The sequence below is a fragment of the Dermacentor variabilis genome, chromosome 6 (genome assembly GCF_050947875.1).
Source record: "Dermacentor variabilis isolate Ectoservices chromosome 6, ASM5094787v1, whole genome shotgun sequence".
Lineage (NCBI taxonomy): Eukaryota > Metazoa > Arthropoda > Arachnida > Ixodida > Ixodidae > Dermacentor > Dermacentor variabilis.
The window spans coordinates 183,428,896-183,440,616 of NC_134573.1; positions in this window are offsets into that span (position 1 = coordinate 183,428,896).

An 11,721-nucleotide genomic window follows, 5' to 3' on the forward strand; every position below is an offset into this window, starting at 1 on the left:
TTCTATTGGAACTTTTCTAGGTGTCTATATTATACAATACTGGAAGTAAGCTAATGGGCCTATAATTTTTCAATTCTTTAACGTTTCCCTTTTTGTGGATTATTATAATGCTAACATTCTTCCAGTTCTCTGGGACCCTTGAAGTCATGAGACAGCTCGTATAGAGGGCCGCCAATTTTCCAAGCATTATGTCTCCCCCATCGTTGATTGAATCGACTGTTATTCCATCTTCTTCTGCCGCTCTCTCCCGTTTCATGTCTTGCAAGGCCCTTCTAATTTCATCGCTAGTTAAGGAGCTTCTGTAATCTGTTCATTACTACTTCGAATGTAGGTATCGTGGCTGCTCTGGGTACTGTACTTTGGGTACTGTACAGGTAAGTATAGAATTCTTCCACTATCTGCTTTCACTATATCTTCGAAATTGCTGTTGATATATTACCCTGCTTATCTTTTAGTGCATATATCTTGGCTTGACCTAGGCTAACTTTTCGTCCCACTGATTTCATGCTGCGTCCATTTTTTTACTGCTTCCTCAGTCTTTCTTACGTCATAATTTTTAATATCCCTTATGTTCTCCTTGTTGATCAGTTTAGACAGTTCCGCGAATGCTACCTGATCTCTTGAGTCAGACACTTTCTTTCTTTGTCGTGTCCTAATTAGGTCCGTCGTTACTTGGGAGAACTTACCTACTGGTCGCCTTGGTGCCTTACCTCACACTTCAACTGCTGTTTCTGAAACCAGCCTAGTTGCGGTTTCATTCATTACATCTATGTCATCTTCATATCTCTGTTCTAAGGCTCTATATTTGTTTGCAAGTGCCAGCCTGAATTGGTATCCTTTTACCCTTACTGCGTCTAGGTTGGCCTGTTTCTTCCTGACCTAAAATTTTACTCTTTCTCTCTTCAAATCGAGGTGAATCTTAGATCTCACCAACCTATGATCACTGCATTACCCCACCTATCACTTCCACATCCTGCACTATGCTGGGATGGGCAGAAAGTATGAAATCAATTTCATTTCTTGTTTCACCATTCGGGGTTTTTCCAGGTCCACTTTTTGCTCTTACGCTTCTTGAAGAAGGTGTTCATTATTCACAGCTTATTCCTTTCTGCGAATTCTACTAACATCTCCACTCTAGCGTTACCAAAACGGACGCCGTAGTTGCCAATTGCTTGTTCACCAGCCTGCTTTTTCCCCATTTTTGGATGGAAATCGCCAATTACTACAGTATACTGGGTTTGCACTTTTCTCATGGATAATTCCACATCTTCATAAAACTGATCTACGTCATCATCATCATGAATGGAAGTTGGAGCGTAGGCTTGTACCACCATTAACCTATACTTCTTATAAAGTTTTACTACGACTACTGCTACCTTCTCATTGATGCTGCAGAATTCGTCAATGTTGCTCGCTATGTCCTTATGTATTAAGAATCCTACCCCGTATAACTTCCTATCTGGGAGTTCTCTATAGCAGAGGACGTGGCCGTTGGTCAGCACTGTATAAGCCTCACCAGTTCTTGTAACCTCACTAAGGCCAACGATATCCCAAACAATGCCCGATAGTTCCTCAAAGAATCCTGCTACGTTCGCCTCACTGGAAAGAGTTCGGGTGTTAAAGGTTGCAAGGGTCAGTTTCCATTAGCGGTCTGTCCGGGTCCAGAGATTCTTAGCACCCTCTGGTGCGTTGCAGGTCTGACCGTCGCCTTAGGTGCTCCGCAGCTGCTGGGGACTGAGGGCCGTGGTCTAATTGCAAGAATCACGAGGGAGCTAGTGGCGGAATACTGCACCAGGGAGGCCAGTTCCTGTTCTGGTGAGGGAATGTACTTGTTGAAGCGTAGTGGGCCTTCTTAATTGTATTCGAATATACTCGGCGCTTTAGCCGGTGTCGGGCGCCACTCCAAGCCTGGAGAAGTTTCATAATCATCATCATCAGCCTAGCTACGCCTATTGCAGGGCAAAGACATCTCCCATACTTCTCTAACTACCCCGGTCATGTGCTAATTGGGGCCATGTTGCCACTGCAAAGTCCTTAATCTCATCCACCCACCTAACTTTCTGCCGCCCCCTGTTTCGCTTCCTATGTCTTGGAATCCAGTCCGTAACCCTTAATGGCCATCGGTTATCTTCCCTCCTAGTTGCGTGCCCTGCCCATGCCCAATTCTTTTTCTTGATTTCAACTAAGATGTCATTAACTCGCGTTTGTTCCCTCACACAATCTGCTCTTTTCTCATCCCTTAACGTTACATCCATCATTCTTCTTTCCATAGCTCATTGCGTCGTCGTCAATTTAAGTAGAACTCTTTTCGTGAGCCTCCAGGTTTCTGACCCGTAGGTGAGTACTGGTAAGACACAGCTGTTACACACTTTTCTCTTTGGGGATAATGGCAACCTGCTGTTCATGATCTGAAAATGCCTGCCAAACGCACCCCAGCCCCATTCTTATTCTTCTGATTATTTCAGTCTCATGATCCGGATCCGTGGTCACTACCTGCCCCAAGTACGTGTATTCCCTTACCACTTCCAGTGCCTCGCTACCTATCGTAAACTGCTGTTCTCTTCGGAGACTGTTAAACATTACTTTTAGTTTTCTGCAGATTAATTTTTAGGCCCAGCCTTCTGCTTTGCCTGTCCAGGTCTGTAAGCATGCATTGCAATTGGTCCCCTGAGTGACTAAGGAAGGCAATATCATCAGCGAATCGCAAGTTACTAAGGTATTCTCCATTAACTCTTATCCCTAATTTCTCCCAATTCAGGTCTCTGCATACCTCCTGTAAGCACGCTGTGAATAGCATTGGAGAGATCGTGTCTCCCTGCCTGACGCCTTTCTTTATTGGGATTTTGGTGCTTTCTTTATGAAGGACTACGGTGGCTGTGGAGTCACTATAGATACCTTTCAGTATTTTTACATACGGCTCGTCTACACCCTGATTCCGTAATGCCTGCATGACTGCTTAGGTTTCGACTGAATCAAACGCTTTCTCCTAATCAATGGAATCTATACACAAGGGTTCGTTATATTCTGCACATTTCTCTATCGTCTGATTGATAGTGTGAATATGGTCTATTGTTGAGTAGCCTTAACGAAATCCTGCCTGGTCCTTTGGTTCACAGAAGTCTAAGGTGTTCCTGATTCTATTTGCGATTACCTTAGTAAATACTTTGTAGGCAACGGACAGTAAGCTGATCGGTCTACAAATTTTCAAATCTTTGGCGTCCCCTTGCTGATGGATTAAGATTATGCTGGCGTTTTTCCAAGATTCCGGTACGCTCGAGGTCATGAGACATTGCGTATACAGGGGGGCCAGTTTTTATAGAACAATCTGCCCACCATCCTTCAACATATCTGCTGTTACCTGATTCTCCCCAGCACCGGACGTGCCCGCTTTTTAGACTATATATGCTTCATTTGTCCACCTAACCTCACTGAGCCCTATTATATCGTATTTAATGCCCGCTAATTCCTCCAATAGCACTGCTAGACTCGCTTCAATAGATAATTTTTTAGCATTAAACGTTACCAGGTTCAGATTCCAATTGCGGCCTGTGCGGATCCAGATATTCTTAGTACACTTTGCTGCGTAACAAGTCTGACCGCCGCCGTGGTCAGTTGCTTCGCAGCTGCTGGGGACTGAGGGCCGGGGTTTGATTGTTATTTGCTTGTCGCGTTCAACAAGCGAGAGGAAGTATACGGAATCACACATGACACACAAGTTTCAATGCCTACACCCGACGGGAATTAATTTGGCACGTGGTAACTTAGAATCGCTAAAAGCTGTAACTTAAACCTGAAATGCTTACATCATCAACCAAGGCACAAAACACATTATGCCGCCAGCCAAATTTAATTCCCCCTTATCCTCACCTATTCCTCCATTTCAATATTTTCCCTACCTCTCCCCTGCCACTTAACTTTATATACTCTTCCACATTTTTACGCATATACCCCTGCCTCCTCCCACTTTTACTCATTTCACCCTCCTATTTGTTATTCCGGTTTTGGTGCCCTTCATCCCCATTTTTTTGCTTTTTTTATTACTATTATTTTTTTGAAGCACCCTCACCAACACATTACAAATGCCCAGACGCCAGGATATCATTTTCGGCGCCTCAATCACACAGGGTTTCGCCACTTCTGCATACCACCGTGACGACGCCTACCTTGAGCTACTGAGGCAAATGTCCCCTGAAAGACGAAGCCACTGCCCTCCAGCTACCCCACGCATTGCACCCCAGATTTCTTGTCACAAATCTTAACTCCTTCAATATTACCGGAGGCATCGCTGCTACACTACTCAAGTCATTCTTTCAACTGATGTCTTTTCTGGGTCTCTTTCTTGTCACTCGCGCACTGACCGGCTGACCGGCTCTTCTAAAGCCACAGAGGCATGCCGCTAACGACACCTCTGAATGCTCTCTAACCTCTCGCTGCCCCAACAACCGCCGATGTCCTTCTTTTTCTTTTCTTGTTTTTGATTATTTTCCTCCTTCGCCTTTTTTTCTCCCCACCTTCCCACTCTCCCGCTCTTGTTCCGTCGTCTTAGAAACAACGCTTTGAGATGTCAGGCGACCGCTCTCATTTTATTTGCAGTCTCTCCCTTTACAGCCAGCCGCCACTGAGAACAACCGCACGTGAGGTCACTATATTAACCCGTTAAAACATGCCGATGTTGACGAGGCCGCGTTTGACGAAGATAGGTCCTTCTATCAAAAAGTTGGCCAGCCTTTCTGAGGCACCTTATCCCTGCTGATAACCTTTTCCCCACAGTTTGGTTATATATAGGAGGCGTGAGTCAGCCGTGCGACACGGAGAGCGCCAGCACAGTCAAGCTCACATCAAGAGTCGGAATGCATAATGCCACATGGTGCACGGCGCGTTCGTTTCACGCTTTTTACTGCCTGTCCATGCACCTGGCCATAGCAACAGCCGGGAGACCACGGTCTAGACAAAACAGTGGAACAAAACACGGAGACTAACGCACTTCTGCACACGTGAAGCCTTTGCCACGGTACGAGACCTGCGGGTAGCACACGCATGAGCACACACCACCAAAACAAAACCGCCATTGTGCCCCGAAACCATGGCCGCTACAGCGAAAAACACCACGGCACTTGCTCCACAATTTTCTCCTAGCGCGCCGAGTGGGTAGAGCCTCCCCTAAGGCTTTTCCTTCCGCCATGGTATACATTTACACTTTCTGTGCTCCCTCTGGCACACAGGCTGTTTCAGCTACGACCGTTTAAAAAAAAGATAATTTGATTTGGTTTACACGCTGCTCAACTTTCATCTAAACGGGCCGTCAACGAAACTACCGCCAACACACTCTTCTCAACGCGTCAGCACTTGCGGAGTAGCCTCTCCAACTCAACCGCAGCATTATGGCCATCCGGCCTCTTCACTTGGAAATATATTCTGCCTACTTTATCGGCTATCGACACAACACGAAGCTCCGGCACATTTGTTTTCAATTTACCCACTCGCACAAACCGTGATACTGCTGCTGTTGCGTTTCGCCTGCGACACGGGGTTTTGCCGGCGCGACTGCGGCGGGGCGGCAGACATTTTGGCCCGATCGTCGTCGCCGCAACGCTCCCCGCCAGGTGTTTCCAGGCGCGACTGCGGCGATGCGACCGCAAAGGATCACCCTCTCCTTCCAGTCATTGTGCCTGAACCAGGCGATGCGACAGCAGGGATACCCTCTCCTTCCAGTCATTGTGCCCGAACCAGGCGATGCGAAAGCAGGGATCATCCTCTCATTCCAGTCATTGTGCCCGACCGGCAGCGCTACGACAGTGTGCGTCACCATTAGCCCATTGTACATTCACGTGCTCGTCTATTGAGGGGTTCCTTCTTGCCCTCAACTGCGAGAGTATAAAAACAGCTGCCCCCGGACGCCAAAAAAGAAGGGCTGCGATTTCTTCTGTTGAGAAAAGTGCTCTCCCGTCTCTCTACTTCGGTCAACCTGACCACCAACTCTTTGCGATGTTAAAATAAACAAGTTGTTTTGTTGTTACCAGTCGACTCATGCTTTGCCGGGACCTTCGGATGCTTCCAGTTGTACCCCAGGCCGCCAGGCCAACGCTACCCTTGGGGCTTGCGACCCAGGTACAACCACGGGCGTCAGCGCCGAGTTCCCAACAACCGATGCCATCGGTGGGATCCAAACATCTGGTTGGCAGCGGTGAGATCGCCTCCGACTTCAAACAACTGTCTGCCAGCGGTGAGATCGCGACAACGGAGGCCAGCAGCGAAGAGATGCAGTTGACTGTAGCTCAACGACGATCCGGGAGCAGTGCAACGAGCCCTGTGTGACGACTGGTTGCCTGCAGCGGAACGACTGCGCGGAATTCCTGCCTGCGAGGTTTGGTGAGTGCGGGACTTTCTTCTTCTGAGCTTTGCCAGGCTTTTGTTAGTGTCAGAAACAGAGCTGGTAATTGTGGTTGTCGTTGCTGCCGGGTTAGTTTGCGGCAAGACAATAGTAAGCAGTAGAGAAAGCAGCATTCAGAGCAGCCATGGATTTGAAGTCGTTGCGCAAACCGAAATTGTTGGAGCTTGCAAGAGAGTTGGGTCTGGATGTCTCGGACAAACTCAGAAAACCAGAACTGATAAAGGCTATTCTTGAGTTAGAGGCTGAGGATGACGAGCTGTCGGAATGCCTTGAGACCATTGAAGAGAGGGAGACTGCAAAAAGACAGGAGCGCGAACTTAAAGAGCAAAAAGAAAAAGAAGAGCGCGAACTTAAAGAACAAAAAGAAAAACAAGAGCGTGACCGTCAACACGCTTTCGAAATGAAGCGTCTTGAGGTAGAGATGGAACGCGCTCGTAATGGAAGTCAGGCACACGGTGCAGGAGAACGCGTATTGTTCAAAATGACTGACCTGATGCGGCCGTTTAAGCTTGGAGAGGACATTGGTTTGTTCCTGGTTAACTTTGAGCGAACGTGCGAGAAGCAGGGGTTCTCTCGGGAAACGTGGCCACAGCGCTTGCTCACTTTGTTACCCGGCGAGGCGGCCGACGTAGTCGCTCGCTTGGATAGAGAGGAGGCAGAGGACTTCGACACAGTGAAATCGAGTCTTCTAAAAAAGTACCGGCTGTCTGCGGAGGCGTTCCGTCGGAAGTTTCGGGAAAATGAGAAAGGCAAAAGTGAGTCATATACAGAGTTTGCGTATAGGCTTATGTCAAACATGCAGGAGTGGCTCAAAGAAGAGAAAGCGTTCAGTGACCACGATAAAGTTCTGCAGTGTTTCGGGCTAGAACAGTTTTATAGTCGGTTACCGGAGAACGTGCGATACTGGGTCTTGGATAGGCCAGACGTTTGTACGGTGGCTAAAGCCGCTGAGCTAGCCGAGGAGTTTGTGACGCGTCGGGCTCGCGGAGCTAAGGACGGTCAAAAGGGTGAATTTGGCTCGAAGTTTGAGAGGCCGAAGTTCACACCCATGAGAGCAAAGGGGAACGCGCGTAGTGCGGATGCGAGTGGAAGCAGTGCGACCGAACCTAAGGAGACGGCGGCAGCCGAAGCCGAACGCAGAAAGCGGTTCGTGATGAGGCGAGCGCGCGTTTGTTATACGTGCCAGAAGCCGGGTCACTTTTCGGCGCAGTGTCCGGAAACAACACCAAAAGTTGTGTTTTTTTCAATAGGCAGCACTGACGAGAACATGAAGCTTCTCGAGCCTTACATGCGAGACCTCCTCGTGAACGGGAAAGAGTGCCGAGTGCTTCGCGATTCCGCAGCTACGATGGATGTAGTTCACCCGTCTTACGTAGAACCCCATATGTTCACGGGCGAGTGCGCATGGATCAAGCAAGCCGTGGAAGCTCATAGCGTGTGTCTGCCAGTAGCAAGGGTGCTTATTGAAGGACCTTTCGGAGCGCTTGAGACGGAGGCGGCAGTGTCATCTATGCTGCCACCCCAGTACCCGTACCTATTTTCAAACAGGTCCGATCACCTCCTGCGCGAGAAGGGGCTTTTGTTTGGTGAAGCTAGTGTTCAGGCCTTAACCAGATCGAAGGTTCGGGAGCTCGCTGCAAAGGCGGTAGTTGCGGGGCCGACGTTATCAAACAACGAAAAAGGGTCAGAGGCGCAGCAAGCTGATATTCAGAGCACGCCCGAACTGAATCAAATTGAGTCTGTAGCGTTGAAGGCGCCAGATACTGGAGAGGAAATGCCCGACACGGGAAAGTTAGAAGAGCTATCTACTGATTTGCTCATCGCGCCTACGTCAGACGGACTTGATAGGTTGCTAAAAGTCAGCCGGTCGGCTTTGATAGCCGAGCAAAAGAAGGATGGTAGCCTAGAAAACATACGCTGCAATGTCAAGGAAGGTATCGCCAGGAAAAATGCACGTTTTGTGGAAAGAGGTGGAGTCCTGTACCGGAAGTATCTAGACCGCAGAGGAGTGGAGTTCGATCAGCTGATCGTGCCTCAATGCTATCGTCAAGATCTGTTGCGCTTGTCACACGGGGGTTCGTGGTCCGGACACCTAGGAGTTAAGAAAACTAAGGACCGTCTCTTGCAAGAGTACTATTGGCCAGGGTGTTTTCGGGACGCAGACCATTTCGTGAGGACATGTGACACTTGTCAGCGGGTGGGCAAACCAGGGGACAAATCAAGGGCGCCGTTGAAATTGGTACCTATCATAACGGAGCCTTTTAGACGGCTCGTTATTGATACAGTGGGACCTCTGCCGGTAACAGCCACGGGGTACAGACACATTTTGACTGTGATCTGCCCAGCGACAAAGTTCCCTGAAGCAGTGCCGCTTAAAGAACTCAGCTCAGTTGAGATAGTCAATGCACTACTGTCCATATTTGCGCGAGTTGGTTTTCCTGCGGAAATCCAATCAGATCAGGGCACAGTGTTTACTAGCGCTTTGACGACAACTTTTCTCGAAAGGTGTGGGATAAAGCTGCTACACAGCTCAGTGTACCACCCACAGTCGAATTCCGTTGAGAAGCTCCACTCCGTCATGAAGCGCGTGTTGAGAGCGTTGTGTTTTGAACATCGAACTGACTGGGAGCTGTGTCTGCCTGGGGTGATGTTTGCTTTAAGGACCGCGCCGCATGCAGCTACGGGGTTTTCGCCAGCTGAACTGGTGTACGGTCGCTCGCTTCGGTCTCCGCTTCGCATGCTTCGAGAATCATGGGAAGGCAGGGGCGACGACCCAGTCGTGGTGGAGTACGTACTTAAGCTCCTCGAACGCTTAAGAAGGGCACAGGAGTTGTCAGGTGAAGCAATGACAAAGGCCCAGCAGAGGGCCAAGGTTTATTATGATCGGACAGCCAGGGCCCGTCGTTTTGAGGTGGGCGATGAGGTCATGATATTGCGCACATCGCTAAACAACAAACTAGACGTGCAGTGGGAGGGCCCAGCACGAATTGTTCAGAAACTGTCGGACGTTAAGTACGTGGTAAGTCTGCCAGGAAAGCGGAAAGCACAGCAAGTTTACCACTGTAATCTGCTCAAACCTTATAGACAAAGGGAAGCAGTGGTGTGCATGATGGTAAACGTTCCTGAAGAGCTTCCGGTCGAGCTTCCGGGACTAGGCTCAGTGACGAACAGGGAAGACACCGGTCAAGTCATTAGTGACCTTATCAGTAAAGCACCGCTGTCGCCCGAGCAGAAAACCGAACTACACCAGCTATTACAAGAGTTTCAAGGTCTGTTCTCTGAGAGGCCGGGTAGGACTTCTGTGCTTACTCATGATATAGAACTTACCTCCCCAGAGCCAGTACGATCCAAGGCGTATCGGGTGTCACCCCGCCAGAGCGATATTATGGAGGCTGAGGTAAAGAAAATGCTACAGCTCGGTGTTATTGAGGCAGGTGAGAGTGATTATACCTCCCCTTTGATTTTAGTTGAGGTACCGGGCAAGGAACCTCGTCCTTGCGTCGACTACCGCAGGCTTAATTCCATCACTAAGGATCAAATTTATCCGATCCCTAACATCGAGGAGCGCCTTGAGAAAGTTAGTAGCGCTCAGTTTATTTCCACCCTAGATCTTGTCAGGGGTTATTGGCAGGTTCCACTTACAGAAGAGGCTAGTAGGTATGCGGCGTTCATTTCACCAATGGGAACATTCCGTCCTAAAGTGTTGAGTTTTGGTTTGAAGAACGCGCCACACTGTTTTTCAAGCCTCATGGATAAAGTGTTGCGGGGACAGCAAGAATTCGCTTTACCGTATCTAGACGACGTAGCGATATTCTCCGCATCCTGGTCTGAGCATATGACACACTTGCGGGCAGTGCTAACCCGCCTGCGCGAAGCGGGCTTGACAGTAAAGGCTCCTAAGTGCCAGTTAGCACAGGCCGAGGTTGTCTACCTCGGTCACGTGATTGGTCAGGGTCGTCGCCGCCCCTCTGAAATAAAAGTGGCCGCTGTGCGAGACTTTCCGCAACCGCGCACAAAGACCGATATTCGGTCGTTCTTAGGTGTCGCCGGCTACTATCAGAGGTACATCCCTAGGTACTCTGATATCGCGGCTCCCCTGACGGATGCTCTAAGAAAGACAGAGCCTCAAACAGTCGTCTGGGACGAGACAAAGGAAAGAGGTTTTAGCGCCCTAAAGAGTGCCCTAACAAACCAGCCTGTGCTACGATCGCCAGACTATACAAAAGGGTTCATTGTTCAGTGCGATGCAAGTGAGCGAGGCATGGGCGTTGTACTGTGCCAACGGGAAAAGGGAGAAGTAGAACACCCCGTCCTGTATGCTAGTCGTAAGCTGACCAGTCGTGAGCAGGCGTATAGCGCCACCGAGAAAGAGTGTGCATGTCTCGTGTGGGCCGTTCAGAAATTGTCATGCTATCTAGCCGGCTCGAGGTTTATCATTGAGACGGATCACTGCCCTCTCCAATGGCTGCAGACCATCTCTCCCAAAAATGGCCGCCTCCTGCGCTGGAGCCTCGCTTTACAACAATATTCCTTTGAGGTGCGTTACAAAAAGGGGAGTCTCAACGGTAACGCCGATGGCTTAAGTCGAAGCCCCTAACGTAGGAATCAGCCTCAAAATTGTTTGTTACTGATGTTTTTCTTCCTGAGGCAGGATTTTTTTTAACATATTGCTTTTGTTTAGTGTTTCAAAGTGATGATATGCTTTCTAGTGCAATTTTCCAATTTGTGGACGCGTTCTGAGTGATGCTAGACTACTGTAAGGAACTAGGCAGTGGTATAAAAAGGGGAAAGAGCCTGGCAGGGCTTAGTGAGGGTTGTGCCGTGCTTGCTGACTGAGCGGTTGAGTTTCAGCGTAGTTCTAACGCTTGCCGGGAACGAGAACAAAAATGTGAACTCTCCCGAAGTCACTTTGCAGTGTCCCGTGCGAACCTGAACGAGAGAACGAGGCCTTCTCTGTGCGCTGCGCTCAAGAAACGTCGAGGGACGCCCGACTTCGGTTATGAGCATCATCGAGCGACATCCCTCCGGACAGCGGATGCAGTCCCCTGTCCATCGGGATCTCCTTTCCCCGGCGGGGCGGTCTGTTGCGTTTCGCCTGCGACACGTGGTTTTGCCGGCGCGACTGCGGCGGGGCGGCAGACATTTTGGCCCGATCGTCGTCGCCGCAACGCTCCCCGCCAGGTGTTTCCAGGCGCGACTGCGGCGATGCGACCGCAAAGGATCACCCTCTCCTTCCAGTCATTGTGCCTGAACCAGGCGATGCGACAGCAGGGGCACCCTCTCCTTCCAGTCATTGTGCCCGAACCAGGCGATGCGAAAGCAGGGATCAT